Below are 18,754 nucleotides of genomic sequence, written 5' to 3' on the forward strand. Positions count from 1 at the left end.
TACACACTAACAATGAACTATCTAAGAAAAAATAAAGAAAACAATCCCACTTTCAATAGCATCAAAATAATAATATACTTAGGAATAAATTAACCAACGAGGTGAAAGATCTATACAATGAAAATAATAAGATTTTGGTGAAAGCAACTTAAGATGACACAAGTAAATGGAAAGACATCCCATGTTCATTGATTGGATGAATTTTGTTAAAACGACTATACAACTCAAAGTCATCTATAGATTCAATGCAAGCTCTATCAAAATGTCAATGGCATTTTTTCACAGAAACAGAAAAAACTATCCTGAAATTCATTTGGAACCAAAAAAGATCCCAAATAGTCACAGCAATCCTGAGAAAGAAGGAGCAAGCTGGAGGCATCACACTTCCTGATTTCAAACTATATTACAAACCTACAGTAATCAAAACAGTACAGTACTAGCAAAAAAACAGACACATAGACTAATGGAGCAGAATTGAGAGCCCAAAAATAAACTCTCACATATACAGTCAACAAATATTTGACATGGAAGCCAAGAATACTCAACAGGGAAAAGATAGTCTCTTCAATAAATGATATTGGAAAAACTGGATATCTACATGAAAAAGAATGAAATCAGAGCACTCTCTTACACCACTCACAAAAATTAACTCAAAATGGATTAAAGACTTAAATGTAAGACCTGAAACCATAAAATTCCTAGGTGAAAACATAGGGAAAATTTTGACATTCATCTTGACAATGATTTTTTTGGATGTGATACCAAAAGCACAAGCAACAAAAGTAAAATTTAAAAAGGGGAACTACATCAAACTAAAAAGCTTCAATCAAAAAAAGAAACAACAGCAAAAGAAACAATTAACAAAATGAAAAGACAGCCTACAGAATGGAAGAAAATATTTGCAAAACATGTATCTGGTAAGGGATTAATATCTGAAATGTGTAAGGAGTTCATGCAACTCAATAGCAAAAACAAACAAAAAACAAACAAAAAAACCCTCAAACAATCCAATTAAAAAAATGGGCAAAGAACCTGAGTAGATATTTTTCTAAAGAAGATATACAAATGGCCAGCAGGTACATGAGAAGATGCTCATCAACACTAAACATCAGGAAATTCAAGTCTAAACCACAATGGATACCTTAGACTTAAACAATCATATTGTACACCTTAAACAATGCTATATGTCAATTATATCTCAGTAAAGCTGGGGAGAATAAAAAGAACATCACTTCTTTCCTTTTTTGAAAGATTTTATCTTTAAGTAATCTCTACATCAAACATGAGGCTTGAACTCACAATCCCAAGATCAAGAGTTGCATGCTCCCGGGGCACCTGGGTGGCTCAGTCAGTTAAGTGTCCCGACTTCAGCTCAGGTCATGATCTTACACTCCGTGAGTTCAAGCCCGACTGTGCTGACAGCTCAGAGCCTGGAGCCTGCTTCAGATTCTGTGTCTCCCCCTCTCTCTGCCCCTCCCCTGCTCATGCTCTGTCTCTCTCTGTCTCAAAAGTAAAAATAAAAACATTAAAAAAAAATAAAAAATAAAAGAGTTGCATGCTCTACTGACTGAGGCAGCCAGGCACCCCTAATATTGCTTCTTTCTTAACTTCCTTCTCCTCTCTCTCCTGCTTAAAGTTGTTTCTTTTTAATGTCTTGCAACAGAATGTAAAGTTGACTCACCTCATTTTATCTATTATCATTCGTTTTCTGTCTTGTATGTGCATCAAACTTTATGAATTTGAAATGGAATTTGTATTTTTGATTCAGTTGTGTGCTACAGCCAGGTCATACTAGCTCATAAAAACGAATTATTAGCATCTCTTCCTAACTCCACATTAAGTCTCATTGGTAGCTTGAAATCAGCTATCCTGGGGTTATTTACACTACAGAAACCAACAAACACCATAAATCAGGGCTCTGTTTCTAGAGAGCCATTTCCTGAACATTTACCAACACACCACTGCTTCAATTTGAGCTTTGAACTGATAAATTTCTACTGTGGTTAATGAAGACTTATATCTCACGGAACTAAAGGCTACAATCATAGGAGAAGTGAAGAAGAAAGGAACTTAGAACCAGTTAATACTTCAAGTTATTAGTCAATGGGCAATTCACACATGTGCAATCATCCTCTGTTCCCTATCTCTATCACTCCAGTCCCCAGTGCCCCGTAATTGCAAACTGAGGCACATTCTTCTTTTCAGGAGAGAAATTAATACAAAAGATTAAGCATTAAATAGTCTAGAACCCAAGACTTCTTATCTAAGACAATAATTTTTTCCTTTTTTCTTTTTCTTCTCAGAATACTGATGAGTTTCTTTGCTGGAGCATCACAAGGGATTCTGATTTTGATTCTGTTAAAATTCTGGCCAAGAGCTTCATGTGCAGAGCTTCACATGTTAATTGGTGGATCAGACATTAGGAAAGTTAAACAGGTAAGTTCTAGGACTACCCAGTACAATGTAAATCATTCAGTGATGCACAAATGAAACAAATAATACACCCAATATTTTTAAAGTGGATCTTGATTATATCCTACTACAAATATTACACAATTAATTCCTACCCCTAAAAGAAGTGTTGAGCTCTCAGATTTTAACTCATTTATTTAGACAGTGTTTGATACCAAAAATACCAGTCAGGTAGAATAATTTGATAGTCCTTTTATCAAACTATCAGGCTCTGTTCTGAAACATCTATTTCTCCATTCATTTGACAAACATTTATTGGGCACCTGTAGGTACCAAGCACTGTTCTCCATTTTAGAGAAACAAAGTTGTACAACATAAACAAGACTTATACTGTCAATGGGGCTTATATCCTAGCTAGGAGGAGATGACACATACATCTAAACATGTGTAATGCAGACAATTAAAATAAGCAGAGGTAATAAAGCATGACAGGGTGGATCCAAGTTAGAATGCATGGTCAGGGAGGCTCCTCTGAGAAGATAACATGTAGGCTGAGGTCTGAATGACAAGAAATAGGCAGCCATGCTAAGACAAGGGCAAGACCTGTCTGGACAGAGACAGCCAGACAGCTGGTTCAGAGGCCCCAAAGCAAGAGTAAGTTTGTCATTTTCAGGGCCCAAAAAGTTAGCTAGTGTGGCTGGAACATAGTGGGCAGGGTGTCAGAGAATTAACCAGGAGCCAGACCATTGACATTTCATCCAGAGGCTAGCTCAGACATCTAGAAAAGAAGTAAGAACAGTGACCACTAGGAACTGGGATTAGACTCCTCGCCACAGCAGTTCATTTTCCTTAATAGATGTAAATCTGGTAGTTTAGACTAAGGTGTTGGTAGTAGAGAAAAGAAGATGGCTTTAGGATATGAGTTAGAGGTTGAATCAAAATGACTTGGATAGATACAATGGATTGATTGTAAAAAGTGAGAAATCAAGAAATCAAGGCTAAAGTCTAGAATTTTTCCTGAAGCACATATATGGAAGGTGATGTTGGTGGAATAATTTAATAAGATGGGGAGTTCCATGGAGAAGCATCTTTAATAAGGAATCATGAGTCCACTTCAGCCACACTAAGTAATGCCTATTTGACCTTGTATGTTGTCTATAACCTGTTTTAAAAATATTTCAACATCAACAATATGCTAGCACGTGTGTAAATGTCTACGTGTATTTCAATACCATTTTTAGGCACTTAACTTGAATTTAAAAGTGGTTTTTTAAAACCTGAAACATTTTTTACCTTGCCTGAGCCCACTGTGAGCCAGTGATTCTCCACTCACCTTGCACTGACACTGACGGAGTGGATGTGGGCAGAGCGTTGGTGGCCAGGCTCAGACTGGGGCTGCTACATCTGGCACTGCTCCTACCCAGGCAGATTTATTCAAATCAAACAACTGTTGTACACTTTCAAGTAACTCCTCCCACAATACCTGGACTGCTCCAAATCCAGTTAATGCTACCACCGTGGTTACAGGCGGTGCTCTGCAGTCAACAGTCTCTTCATGATCTCATTCTCCCTTCTACATCTCTAATGTTAAGAGACTCAGGCCAAGAAACATCTATATTTCTCCATCTTCTAAACTCAATCCAAATGGTGTCTGGACACCCGGTGTGACAAGGAAAAAACAGGTCTTCGATGGATATAATTCCACCCCTTATTTTATTGACACAGGAAATGCTGAGGATGCCAAATATCATTGGATTGAAGAACATGTGAAGGTTTTAACTAGATGATGAATCTCACAAACAGTGAGATCATGAGCCAAGTCAAACCAAGAGTCAGAAGCCTAACCAACTGAGCCATCAAGGTACCCCCTGACAGATCTTGAAATTAAAAAGGCAAATATGAGTGGGGCACCTGGGTGGCTCAGTCAGTGGAGCATCGGACTTCAGCTCAGGTCATGATCTCACGTTCATGGGTTTGAGCTCCATATTGGGCTCTGTGCTGACAGCTCAGAGCCTGGATCCTGCTTTGGATTCTGTATCTCTCTTTTAAAAAAAATTTTTTTTAAAAGGCAAATATGTGCAAGAGCCAAAATTGTAAATAAAGTATTTGTAAAGTGAACACTGGAAGCTTACCTACATTATATTCAGAAAAACTTCTATACTCTTTTTGTAAATACTTTTCTTTAAAACTCTGAATCAGAATAGCCACATTTGGAACAGTTTCTGTTAGTCAATATCTTTAGATAGTTAGAACCTGGTCCTAAGCCTCAAGTGGGCTTCATTCTGGAAAGTAAATCTTTTCACAACTGCCTCAAAGCACAGAAAGCTTTTTAAAAAATAGACACTCTAAGGTCTTTAGTTCGCATGGTTATATACTGAAGCTTAGATGTTCCAGTACCTAATATGACCATAGTGGTCTTGATAGCCAAAGTCATTTTTTTCCATCTTTAGGACCTACACCAGGATAACCATATCCAACAGATCTCAAGATAACTGTATGTGTGAATGAACATTCCGTTTTGTTTCAAGCCTGAATGTGGTACTATTTTGTATTGTATATTATGTTTGTGTATTTATGCTTTGATTCATAATAACTTCTCATTTTATGGAATTTATTTGCATTGAACACAAACTGTAAATAAAAAGAAATGGCAGAGAGAGAGAGAGAGAGAGAGAGAGAGAGAGAGAGAGAGAGAGAATCTGAAACAGGCTCCAGGTTCTGAGCTGTCAGCATAGAGCCCGATGTGGGGCTCAAACTCATGAACTGTGAGATCACAACCTGAGCTGAAGTAGAATGCCCAACCGACTGAGCCACCCAGGCGCCCCAACCTCAAACATTTTTAAAATGCAATTGATTTGATTGGTTTGAAGAACATGTGAAGGGTTTAACTAAATGATGAATGTCTATTAAATAAACTGGGGTTTCATGTGCAAGATTAGTTAAGTCAGTACTACTCTTAGACCTAAATCTGAGCAAAATAGACTGTTGCCCATGGCCCTACACTTTAGAGCTCACTTCTGACCTTTTTTTCAGCTCAACTCCAATCTAAGGGGCCAAGAAGACATGTACTATCAGACAAATACCCATGTGACTAAGATCCCAGAATTCCTTGCCCAGAGGGTCCAGACATGCTCCCAGAGATGGGAAGCCATCTTCCTTGGGTACTTCCTTCCAAGGGTGTATCTCACTACTGGTATGGATCCGCCATGGCCTAAGATTTGGGTAAAGGATAGCTGTTTGGTTTGTAGCCAGAGCAGGTACTGTTAATAGAGCTTTGACACATGGTCTAGTTTGGTATCTCCTTGCCTATTTGTATGAGATCCCTTGTTGTGCCAGAGGGAACTGAAGGAAGAAGAGCTCAGGTTAGGGTGAGCAAATTACAGAAAGGGATTTCAAGGATTCTGGGGATTCTAAATTATAACCTGGCTTTCTAGGCCATTACTTAAAGTATATTTGTGATAGTAGGATCAAACATATTTTATTTAGCAGTTTGATAGCTTGATTTATAACTTACAAAAACTTAAGACTTATGGTATGTGGGTTTCCATTGCTATTCTTGCCATCAGTTCTACAAACTTTAGGGGCAGACCTGGATGGCAGGCAGCAAAGAAAGTGTTATTTCCATAAAGATGTTGAACACCAGCTTCCACATAAAGGTTTTGTTTTGTTTTTTTAAAGTTCACTTATTTATTTTGAAAGAGAGAGAGAGGGAAAACACAGGAAGAGGAAGGACAGAGAGAGAGAGAGAGAGAGAGAGAGAGAGGAGAGAGAATCTTAAGCAGCTCCATGCCCAACACAGGCCTAGATCTCATAAACTGTAAGATCATGACCTGAGCCAAAATCAAGAATGGGATGCTTAACTGACTGAGTCGCCCAGGTGCCCTACTCATAAAGTTTCATAGCTCAGTTATGTGTGTATAATATTTATATATTTTGGCAAAGACAGTTACTATTTTCATTAGTGGACTATAGCCATTTTTTAGGATGCAATTTCAAGGACATATCTGCACCAAAGTTTCCTTAATTAAGAATATTGTTTTTCTCACAACACTGTACTCCGCTAAAATTTGTGTTTACATATCACAAAAGTTTTACCTTTAATATTGAAATTCTTACCTGAATTCACAGTAATGTCAGAATGAATATCCAAAAGATGTATTTCAATTTCATGAACTGAATAAAGAAAAACAAACCTTTACTGGAGCCAATTTTCTCTTTGATTTATCTAGGACACTGGCATAAAACTAGTCTCATTGAACTGTGCAGTTCTTCTGCTAATGGAGCCAACACATGAAGAGTTATCACTTCACTTTTCATTTGTCCAAAAGAAAACTTGGAATCCAAAGTGGGCGAAGTTAATGAAGAAAATCATCTGAGGTAAATGAAAAGTCAAGCTTCACTGAGTGATATGTAAATGTACTTTTTGCAGGCATACATTTGGTCATTTTTGGATATAGTCTTAAATTAACTTCTAACTTTTGGAATAAATGCTGGTACTTCTTCAGTAGATGTGTATCTTTCAGGTGTTTATGTGGTGAGTGGTGTCACTTAGCCCTCATGGTAGATGGTAAGTTGTGTTGATAAACATTCTTTGCAAGGTCCACATTCATCATCAACTTTGTTGTGAAACTGAAATTCAGAACTTAGTTTTTTGCTTTTTTGTTTGTTTTTTTGGCCTCTTTGCTGCTGAGTTTGTTACAAAACAAAATTACCAAATAATAATTACTGCAGATATATGTACATAAACCAAACAATAAGTAACAAGACCATGTAATGAGAGTACTCAGGCTGGTCTCTATAAGCTCTATATGATGGCCCAGGCTCCAGCTCCCATTCATGTTTCCCAACTAAGCAATGAAGTCTCAAGTTTCTACTGATCCTGCCAACTGATAGCTAGTGGCTTCATTCATTTTGAAGGGTGTAGGTGTAGTGTAGGCCACAGAACAATTGGCGGACCCAACAATGGCAATTAGGGACAGTGCTGTTGAGTCTTTTCTCCTACCAGCACCCAAACTGGGAGGAATTAACTTCATGAGATAGCTCTCTCTTGCCTGAAGACACTATGTTTACCAGCAAGTGCTATGCATGCTGTCTTTGAAAGGGAGGTTAAAGTAAAAACAAAATCTTTTCACATATCTCCCACACTACTAGACAACCATGTCAGAAGCTGAAAATAAGAAGTAGAGAGCTACTAGTGCAGCTATTAATAATTCTTCATTTAAAAAAAATTAAAAAACCTGAGGGAAATGTTAGACCACTTGAGACACTGGGACAAAAGGTGCAAATTGGAATTGTTCCAATTTTGGTCACCATAGTTATAGGAAAATAAAGAAAGGTCATTTTCTTTGCCCCTTTGGAAATGGTGTTTGTAATTTTGCTACCTGGCATATAGGTATACCTGAGTTTTCTAAAGGTGTAGTTTCCTAGGTGTGAGTTCTTTTAGCCAATGGCAATAATATGAGCCCAGGATGCCTGCTTGATACCTGTGGCTATGTGACCTTCATTCTATTCCTTTTGCCACTGAAAATAATTCAAAAGCTGCCTGATTGACTAGGCTGCCCTGGCCATTTAGTTTTAATGACAGAGCTGAGCAGGCTGGGGGACAAAAGACCTAGCACATGGCATGTACTCAATCAATATTTCAATAAAAGAAGCCATTGTTGGAGGTGCTACTGAAACCCATCAACTTCCTCTGGGCTGTTTTCCTTGTAACATCAGAAAGTTCAGAGTAGCTTCCATGGCTATGTGTTTATGACTCATATAAACATATAAATATTTAGTAGAATTCTAAATAAAGAATCAAAAATAATGTCAGTAGTTTCTTGAAAGTCATGAAATGAGCTTACATCATTAAAAATATCAATAAATAACTGCCCCATTAGGATATCACAAACACAATATTTTGCAAGGAAGTTTATAGCAAAAAAAAAGAGAGACAGACCATTTATCTCAGAATCACTGGGTGAATTGCTGGGCAATGACCTGCCTATCATATTCTACTGTTCCTAGAATGCTGACTACAGCTTTTGCCTCTGCTTGACATGTCAAGCTAAGTAGCTAAATGCTGATATTTGATATTATTTGATGTCTTAATCAGATTCTTATTCAATAGAAGCCACTGCCACAGTTTGCAAAGACTTGTAGAAATTGAAATTCTAGTCACTAAGAATAGTCTAGTCACTAATCTAGTCACTAAACCTAGTCACTAAAAATAATATTTTTAGCTTGCTCTTTGGTTCCATAATTTAAGCTGATTTTTTTTAGGCTTCTAATTAAGTAGGTGAAGAGGAACATTATGGAACAGTGGTTAACACTAGGATTGGTGTGATATTCTCTCATTGCTCACCATATCCTGCCTTTGTTTTTTATTTTTATGTTTTTAGCACTAAGGAGAGCTGATATTATCATATATGTATATCGTCTTTCCCAAAAATGTCCCCAGATGTATTTTCTCAGAGGACATAAATACCTATATTAGACATGAGGAGAATTTTTTAGTTAGTCCCTAAGAGGTAGGATGGTGTTTATGGGTTCCAGAATGTAGTTGCTTAAGTTCTCTGACAGAATAAAATAACTCGTGTTGCTAACACAGATGGGAAAAAAAAATCATGTTAGGCTTTATCAAAGAGTTTTCTATGGAACAAGAGTTACATGTGCTATTCCATGAAAGGAGGGGAGGGTTCTGTGGCTAGAACCCTCCCACCATACTTCCTTCTTGGAGGTTCCCAACATATGTTAACATAATAAAGAATCTGATTGGTACTGTTATGAAGAAACCGTTTAAGTTAGTTTAACTTGCAGTTTTCTAAATTTGTCTAGAGTTTTTCATGAAGCCTGCATTTTGTGTTACTTTACACAGAAATACTGTAGTGGTGTAATATCATTTATTAAAGTCTGTTTTTGGGCTAATAATTTACTTTTCAAGATATACTTTCCAAGATATTATTTCCTATTTATGTACACTAAATCTAGGTGTATTTTCTTTCAGGTTTTATTTGCCAATCGGTTATGATAACCACCCCCAAATGCTCTTAGTGTCATGTGATCTTATAAAATAAGTGACTCTCTTTCCAGAGCTCATTAGCTTCTGTTATCCAGTCTCATTTCTTACCTTTCCTTTGCTGCTAGGCTTTTGAAGCTTTGTTATCTTCTACCCCACAGAACCACTGCAATTTAGCTGGCATTTGGCCAGTTTCTGTTTCTCTCGTTCCCAATTCTCTTACCCCCAAATGTCATTTTGCTCTCAGATTTGATCAGTACAATAAACATTGATCATTTTATTTGTGTCTGTCATTCCAATAAAATGAAAACATTCCAGATTATGGATATTATCTCTTGACAGAGCAATACTGACCGTATTCACTTTTTTCCTGACTAGAATTTACTACACTTTTTTCTTGTAGTGCAAGCAAGTCTTATTAATACCTAATGAAAGGATCGAATTCAGGCTAGCAGTCTCAGTGGACCACCCTCCAGCCCTGTGGTAGAAGTGAAAATCTGGAGTCATTTTATTTACTCAATTGTGAATGCTTTTGCCATCCTAGCCATCGGGGTACAGAGACAAGAACAATACAGGGAGTCCCCTGCTTTCATGAAATGTAGATGAGGGTGTTATAGCTCATAATATAGTATTTAAAAAATGCATCTTGATCCAGTGTTGAGGCCTGGCTTGAAAGCAAATCAGTTCCCCCTTTTGAGCAGCTCAAGTCCACATTCCTATGACTTCTCTTATGGAACACCTACACACCAGGAGTCAATGCAGCAGACCTAATTGCCCCTGGGCCAAGTACCAGACAACTAGAAACAATCCCTAAGTCCTAGAGCTTATGAAATTATTCAAATCAGCCAATTCACAGGGAGCATGCTCAACCTAGTTAACCCCACTCTGCTTGACATACATAAACTGCCTCCACCCCCTGGTGTAAACCTCCATGTGGCCCTGCCTGGCAGCTTGCTGTCCTTTGGCAAGTAACAAAAAGTTCTGCTTTTCATCTATCCAAGTGCCGGTGTGTTGTGCCATCAAAGAAGACTTAAATCTAATAAAACATAGCTACAAGCAAAATTTTCCTTTTTCCCTCTTATTGTTATACAGATTCCAAAGGACTTAAAATACAGGTACTAATTGGTGGTTGGAAAGGAGGTAGGATCAGGATTTCAAGAGAAGAGAATTCTTTTAAAAAAAAATTAACTTGAATAACTTAATTCCCCCACCAAAGACTTTAGCAGGTTAATGCGTCCCATATATTCAGTTACTGATTATATGCCTATTGAGCATTTGCTGTGGCCCTGGTATTATAATGCTCCAGGTGGTATGCAAGAAAAGAAAGTGTGTATCCTACCCTTGAGAAACCTGCAGATTAATTAAGAAGACATGACATGTACTTATAATGATTACAAAGAAAAAATAAAGTGTGTAGTAACTAAACTATCCCTAAGTCCAAAAATTGATAAAAATATGAAAGAACTAGAGAAATAAATTGGCTTGCAATTTTCAATAAGTGCTAACTTTAAAATAATTTTGAACTTTCCTAGTTATTTTGCTAAAATAAACTGCTTGCATTGTTGCTCTTTTCCTGAGTTCATTCTTCCTAGGTCTGAAACCCTTTCTGTGAGGCACACAGGGCCTGGCTGTTTCTAGCCCTGCTTCAAAAAACTCAGATGCTTTGCAGTCATGTGCATTTTGAGCTGAAGCAGGTAACAATGTTCTCTCAAAGGATGGATTTTGGAGGAATGTGTTGACAGTTCAGATCAGGTGAAGCTATTTCTTTCAGAACTTGGGTGTGTTTCAATAAGGAAAATGGTTTCAGTCCAAATTCATTTGCAATACCAACCTTCCTGGCTGGGGAACTGAATGCTTAGCTAATTTGTTTTCAAGGGGTAGGCTTCCATGTGTTTAAATGACTAACTGGTCTGGAAGTTGGGCTTCTCCAGAAGGCATTTTATGTCGATCCACGGTCTTCAGGGGAACTCACACTTTTCCAAGGAGAGCAGCAGGCTGTAGTTGACCAAGCCCCTGCCCTTTCTCTAGGCTCACTCTCCCATGGCTTTCGATCATTATTCCTACCACTACTTTCTTACTGAACATACCCTGTGTAAAGGATTACAGTAGCCTCTGCAGGGGATGCCTAATATTCCAACAGAGAGATGAGGCATGGACTCTGTTCAAGGCAGAATGTGGACACAGCCATAAAAAGACATAAAGTGTTGAGTACATGAAGTGAAGAAGGAGTCACTTCCATCTGGGTGGAATAGAGAGAGCTTTACAGAGAAAATAACACTTGCATTGGGATTTGGGAGAACAGGTTTGATTTGTCAGCTACTGAAGGAATCGGCAAACTGCAGCCTATGGGCCAAATCTGTCCCAGCAACCTGTTTTTCTAAATAAAGTTGTTCTGGAACTCAGCCATGCCCACTCACTGATGTATTGCCTATGGCTGCTTTCATGCAACAACAGCAGAGGTGAGTAACTGTGACAGAAACTATATAGCTCTCAAAGACTAAAAAATTTACTTTTTTTTTTTTTTTACAGAAAAAACGTGTGACTGTTGGAATAAACTTGAAGTAGGCCAAAATAGAGAACTTCATTTGGCAGACATTCTGGAAACAGAATGCTTCTGAGCCTTGGGAGTGTCTGAATGTTCACAATGATACTGAACTTCAGGACATGGAGTGTGGTGGATGGACTGTAGAAGACTGGTGTTGTGGGTAGGAAGAAAAAGTCAGAGGTTATGTTGTCACCTCTGTGAACAATAATGAATGTGGATTAAAGGTATGTCTGAGATAAAAGGCAAAGGATACAAAAGACACTATGAATAAAGCCCAGGCAGGGAGGACCGAAGGCAAGAGAGAATTGAGGATGGCACAAGGGTCTTTTTTGCTTGTTTATTTTTGAGACAGAGAGAGAGAGAGAGAGAGAGAGAGAGAGAGAGAGACATAGAATATGAAGCAGGTTCTAGGCTCTGAGCTGTCAGCACAGAGCCTGACACAGGGCTCAAACTCACGAACTGCAAGATCATAACCTGAGCTGAAGTCAGATGCTTAACCAATTGAGCCACTCACATTCCCCTGGCTCTAGAGTCTTGAGTTTGGGTGACTGGGGATGTCAGTAATCCTGACATCCAGAAAATATATCGACCTCAACAGGGCAAATTGGATACTCCTCCAACCATGCCTTGATTAGGAGGAGAAATAAAGCTGGAGTGGCCCCATCCGTCCAGGGCAGATGGCACTAGGAAGAGAGGTGGTCAGAAGCTATTGTTACAGAGAAATAAGACTGACAGTCTTGCTTACAAAAAAATATCTATTACTAGATAGGAAACCAGCCCAAGGAATCCAATCCCTGAGATAAAAACAGTGAATGAGTTGGAGGAGTGTCTTTATGTTTTAAGTCATCTTGAAGTATAGCCAGATAAAATACAAATTGCCTAGTTAAATTTGAATTTCAGATCAACAAAGAATAATTTTTTTTAAAAGTACATCTCAAATGTTACATGGGACATATTATTACAAAAAATTATTTGTTCTTAGATCAACAATGAATAACTTTCTAGTGTATGTCCCAAGTATGGGATGTATTTATACTAAAAATCATCTGTTTGTTATCTAACATTCAAATGTCATGGGGTTTTTTTTGTTTGTTTTTGTGTGTTTTTCTAAATCTGACACACCTACTTGTAAGATAAGCAAGCCAAAGCTTTCACTTTTGAGGAGACTGAGCGACCAAGAATTGAAGCACCTGTATTTGTTTTCTCTCACAGGAGTTGAGTTGACTCTGTCAGCCCTTCTGGAGCCCACAACTGAGCAGGGATAGCTCAGTGAACATCAAGCCAGAGTATGAGACCTTTCAGAGTGCAGACAGAGGATGCACCAAGGGGTGTGGTAGGGTGAAGTTTCCAGTGATGGTGGCTGGGGCATCCAACTGAGGGAGTTAAATAAAGGGTTGTATGGAGTAAAGAGTGTCTGGATTAGAGAGGCGGATTGAGTTCAGGACAAGGATAGATTCCTTAGAGAAGGCTCCTTTCAAAGACCTAATTCTGGAAGGAATTTTCTTGGGGTAGAATAAAGCAGCAACTATACTAACTAAAGGTCCCAGTTTCTATTACACTGGCTGCAATGTAGACATATGTCTACTTCATACCTCTGAATCTTTGATATGTCGGGTCAGTGAAGGGATGAAAACTATTCACCCCAGTTATATCATAGAGCTGTGTGATGATTAATTTTACGCACCAACCTAGCTAGGCTATGGTACAAACACAACAGATGTTGCTGTAAAAATATTTTTTAGATGTGATTAACATTTAAGTCAGTAGACTTTGAGGAAAGCAGACTATCCTCCATAATGTGGGCAGGCCTCATCTAATCAGTTGAAGGCCTTAAGAAAAAAGGCTGAGATCTCTAGAAGAGGAAGAAATTCTGCCTTCAGACTGCCTTTGCACTCATGACTGTAACACTGATACCTGCCAGACTTTCCAGCCTGATACTGCCCCCATAATTGCATTAACCAATTGCTTAAAACAAAAATAAATCTCTCTGTCATATACATATATACATTCTATTTGTTCTGTTTCTCAGGAGGACCCTAACTATACAGGCAGGTGATCAGGTGATCCTGGAGTAGCACTAACCCCCATGCCACTTCCTCTGATTCTCATTGGGAGCACTGCTGGTTTGCCCTAGCACCAGATTTCTTTCTTCAAACCCAAGCCTGAGTAACAGTAAGACTAAACACACAGCTCATTAAAATACATTTCTTCATTTAGGGGAAGGCAGAACCTGCCTGGGTTGTCTAAGAGCCATCATGTACATGGGAGTGGGGCTATTATTTCCCATAGCTGGATGGGTGCAGTCTTGGCCTTGGAATTCTGGGGAGTGAGGCTGTGCCCTTTGACTTCAGGCATACCCTCGACACAACAGCTACACAGGGTGCTGTTAAAACTGTGTGTCTAAGAAGATGGCTTCACCATATTTCCTTTCTTCTTTATCCAGTCTCCTCACTGGAGAGATGATGCAAACAAAGACATACAGGTTTATATTAAAAATCTTTAGAGGATGGTGTATCTGTCTACTCTCCTCCCAGCTCCCTAGCAACAGCTGTATCATCCTTTCATAAATCTTTTCATGGAAATTTTGGAAATTTTTCTGCGTAGGTCTGTTTTTACCTCTCGGTATCTTTCCCCCTGCCTCTCTCTCTCTGCTTCTCCATCTCCATCTCCCTCTCTCCCTCTGTCCTTCCCTTTTCCTCTCTTTGTCTCTGTTTCTCTGTATGCTTCTTTCTTGCTGGTGTGATCTCCCACATCAACCACTGTCCCATTTTTTTGATTCCTTCTCGGCAACAAGAGTTACAGCACCATCATGCAGCAAGCAGTCTTGCTTCCCTGCTACCTTAAAATAATAATGTTTCATGGTGACAAATGGTTATAGTCAACAATGAAAGTAAAATGCTTAGCATACAAGGGTCAGATTTCTCTGCCCAGCAAAAACAGAGAGTGGCTTAAGAATCTCTGAAGAAAGGAATATGTACGTAAGGATAGCTGGTGATGCTTGCCAAGTGGACACCTCCACTGTTTTATTCCAAATTAAGCTTCTGTGAACCTCAAGGGTAAGTTCTCAAAGGCAAAACTATAGTTATTCTTTTTTTTTTCAACGTTTTATTTATTTTTTGGGACAGAGAGAGACAGAGCATGAATGGGGGAGGGGCAGAGAGAGAGGGAGACACAGAATTGGAAACAGGCTCCAGGCTCTGAGCCACCAGCCCAGAGCCCGACGCGGGGCTCGAACTCACGGACCGCGAGATCGTGACCTGGCTGAAGTCGGACGCTTAACCGACTGCGCCACCCAGGCTCCCCAAAACTATAGTTATTCTTAATTAACTTAAAAACTAAGGTTTTGTTATTATCCTAAGAAACTTAAAAAATATTAGATTTAAAAAATATTAGATTTTAAAATTTAGATTTTAATATGTTTCACACTTGCTCTTTTTCTTTGATAAAAAATTAAAAACAAACATAAAACAATCTGGATTAATGAAGGTATACAATCCTTTTTGGACTCTAGCAGCTTAAGTTTCTACATTGTGCCAGAGAAGGCCCAATTAAAGTTAAAAAAAGAAAAAAAGGAAGAAAATGACTTTTCTAGACCTCTTTTTCCTCCTTACCACTAAAAGGAGAAAAAAAAACCCTAATATCAAGAAACCAAATACTTCCAAATATACTTCCAACCAAATGCTGTTTGCACGCGCATGTGTGCATGTCTGTTTTGCACACTACACGTGTGCCTTCCCCTGGGTGCAGATGGCTACTCCAGGAGCAGCACATGTGCGATGTGTATGTCTGAGAGTCGGCTTGCTAGTGCACATGGAAAGAAGAAAACAAGTGAGTGAGGTAAAAACCACACAAGCCTAAATCAAAAGCAACTGTTCTACCATGAGGAAAGTAGGTGGACCTTGCTTTGTACACACACCACTCTTCACCGCCCAGACTGATCTTTGAAATAAAATAAAGAAGCATGGCAAACTAACTGAAACATAGGTAGAAATAATATATTTGGATTTCAGAAAGAAAAAAAATAACTGGCATAGCTTGAAAGGCACCCATTTCATAACAACACATGTGCAAAGAATTACAATAATTGCAGTGCACACATCGGTAACAGACAGAGCGAACAATGAATATTAAAAACACATTCCTAGAGCTGGCCCCGTGGCTTGGCAGCAGTGCACGGCATGGAGACCTGCACGGGAGTCAAAGAAAGGCTGTCAGCTTCCAGAGCTGTCATAGCTTGGCAGAAGCTGAGGAGAAAAGAGGAGGGAGGAAGGTGGCAGTGATTGTCCCCATCAGTGTGACTGCCATCTCCCAGTGGCAGAGCCCTAGGATGGCCTTAGGAGGATTTCAAAGAGGAAGTCTGCCTTTGGCCCTTTGGGGCTGTAGTTTAGAGCTGACTTTGAGCCAGGTGGAGATGGAGGAGGGGTGGGGGTAGAGAACAAACAGAGAGAAGGTAATGCTGGGAACACCCAGACAGTGCCCTGGACAAGCATCCCAGGCTTCTCTCTCAAGGCTTGCCTACAGCATGATCTAGCGTGATGAACTTCACTGCTGTGGAGACATAAACTGGGAGAGTGTTTATTTTCTGTGGACTAAACACATTGATCTGCCTTTTTCCCTTCAGTATTTGCTATGCGGTGGCATTAAAGTCTGCAGGGGGGTTGGGGTGGTGAATTCTCCAGGTGGTATGTTCCAGGGCCTTCAAAGGCACATTAACTAAACATCCAAGGTACACAATGATCTTTTCACTGTGAATCCCTTCTATTGTCAGCAAAGACAAAAGGCCCTTCTCTTAAGTACAGCTTTGGTTTTGAATGTTCAGATTTTGCCTCTCACCACTGGCAAGGAATTGACTCTTCAATCCTTGCAACTTTGGCAATGAGAGAGGCCAGACTGTGAGAATCTCTAACCAGAGTTTGGTTCACACACTGGGAGTTGAGGTGCTGGGACTCTTAAACTGTGGGCCATGAACATTCAAGGGGTTGGGAAGTAGAATTCAGGGAGATTCATAACCTTGGATGGGAGAAAAAGGACATCTTTATTTTTGCTAGTCTCTGAAATTTAGCATTCCTTTATTTATAAATGTAGAAAACGAATCACAATAATGTTAGTAATACTTATGACTTTGTCACCAGTAAAAATTATGGGTATTTTCATGTCATTTCACTGTTGTTTCACACATCTCCAATTGTTAAGCTTATCATTACTTGGAATTATGGTAATTATTTGACCTGCTACAGATCTTATTTTATGCATTAGTGAAGAAGGGCATAGCATAATAAAATACTTTGATAACTGTATTTCAATACATTGGTTTCCTTTGACATATTATGTGCTATATTTTCTTTTTAAAAAGATTATTCTGAGAAGGGGTCCACAGATGACTTTTCCACACTTGCAGAGGGTTCCATGGCACACACAACATTGTCCTAAGCTCAATAGGACCCAGTCTCTAAAGCAGTCATGAGGAACTGGGCCCTCTACACAGTGAACTCCATAGTAGGCTGGCCTCATGTGTGTCTCTATACATGGGGGGGAGAAAGAAAAGACAAACGTACGGCTCCAGACTCAACACTGAGGATTTAACAAAGGAACTTCTCACTTGTCCACTCTTTAGATATGCTCAACAAATGTTAGCATTTGTAAGACAAAAATTCATATTTTCTCTTCAATGATTTGCGGTAGAGCTCTAAAATGATTCCATTAAAAAGAAAATAAAATAACCCCACAAAAAATTTCTCCAATTTCTCCAGATGCTGGTCAACAATGTTTGCCATGGAATCACAGCTGATTGGGTAGAGAGAGGCTGATGATGAACTAACTGTATTTACCAATTTCTGCACCAATGGTGGAAGGACAGAGAACAGCCATGAGAGGTTCAGATAATAGAAGACAACATAGGGTGACATCTCTTAAATGAAGGAGTCCCCTCAGAGAACTGACACCTATAAATGTTGTGCAGGTAAATTAGAAAGTCCGTTTGTTTTCACTAGCCCTCATGATAAAGGAGAAGAGTAGTTTAGAGTTAAAAGCAATGATTCATTAGATTTATCAAAACCTGAAATTCTAAAAACAAAAACAAAAACAAAAAACCCCCAAAACCTGAAGTTCTGCTGAACTCTTGTGCTCAAGTAGAATCTAGTACTAGAAGGAAAGCTGGGAGAAATAGGACTACTTCCAATTCTCAAAAATATGAACCTCAGAATTGGGCTTACAAAGGACAAAATACTCCTTGAAAGAAAACATGTGAAATATTAGCAATTTTCAAAGGCACCCTTTTTTTTTTTTTAACTCAGAGAGAAATATTGAGTGTCTTACTAGAGCTCTAAATAAAGTCCTATAAAAAAGTTGGGAGGCATAGAGATAAAAAGATGGATAGATAATTTGGTAAAATATAGATATGTTATATTTCAGACACTATATTAGTTTTTAAAATACATTTATCAGGGCACCTGGGTGGCTCAGTCAGTTAAGGCTCTGACATTGGCTCAGGTCATGGTCTCACAGTTTGTGAGTTTGAGCCCCATGTCAGGCTCTGTGCTGACAACTCAGAGCCTGCAGCCTTGAAGCTCAGAGCCTGGAGCTTCAGATTCTGTGTCTCCCTCTCATTATGCCCCTCCCCTATGTGCACACACATACTCTCTCTCAAAAATAAACAAACATTAAAAAAAATAAAAATAAAATACATTTATCGTTTAATTCTCTCAACATTTCTAGGCCCAAGTTTTTCAGATGGGGGCAAGTTTAAAGAATGAAATAACTTGACTAAGGTGATAAGAGTTAGTAAGTGGGATTTAAAC

General features: G+C 38.9%; 2 long non-coding RNA genes across 6 annotated transcripts in view; one reads left to right on the top strand and one right to left on the bottom strand.

The window, feature by feature from the left end:
• Positions 1-18,754, bottom strand: part of LOC121028757 (uncharacterized) — a 360,230-nt gene that overhangs the window by 245,136 nt on the left and 96,340 nt on the right. The gene's annotated exons all lie outside the window — the stretch shown is intronic.
• LOC121028758 (uncharacterized) lies at positions 2,306-13,958 on the top strand. 3 transcript variants are annotated; one of them, XR_005789421.1, is made up of 4 exons: positions 2,306-2,436; positions 6,642-6,789; positions 11,942-12,181; positions 13,170-13,958. It is a non-coding gene; the product is annotated as an uncharacterized LOC121028758 (long non-coding RNA). The 3 variants fall into 3 exon arrangements; XR_005789420.1 differs by lacking the exon at positions 13,170-13,958 and having other exon boundaries at positions 11,942-12,338; XR_005789422.1 differs by lacking the exons at positions 2,306-2,436; positions 13,170-13,958 and adding an exon at positions 5,466-5,605 and having other exon boundaries at positions 11,942-12,338.

This window comes from Herpailurus yagouaroundi, unplaced genomic scaffold (assembly GCF_014898765.1).
Source record: "Herpailurus yagouaroundi ecotype Mexico unplaced genomic scaffold, PumYag 100, whole genome shotgun sequence".
Classification (NCBI taxonomy): Eukaryota; Metazoa; Chordata; class Mammalia; order Carnivora; family Felidae; genus Herpailurus; species Herpailurus yagouaroundi.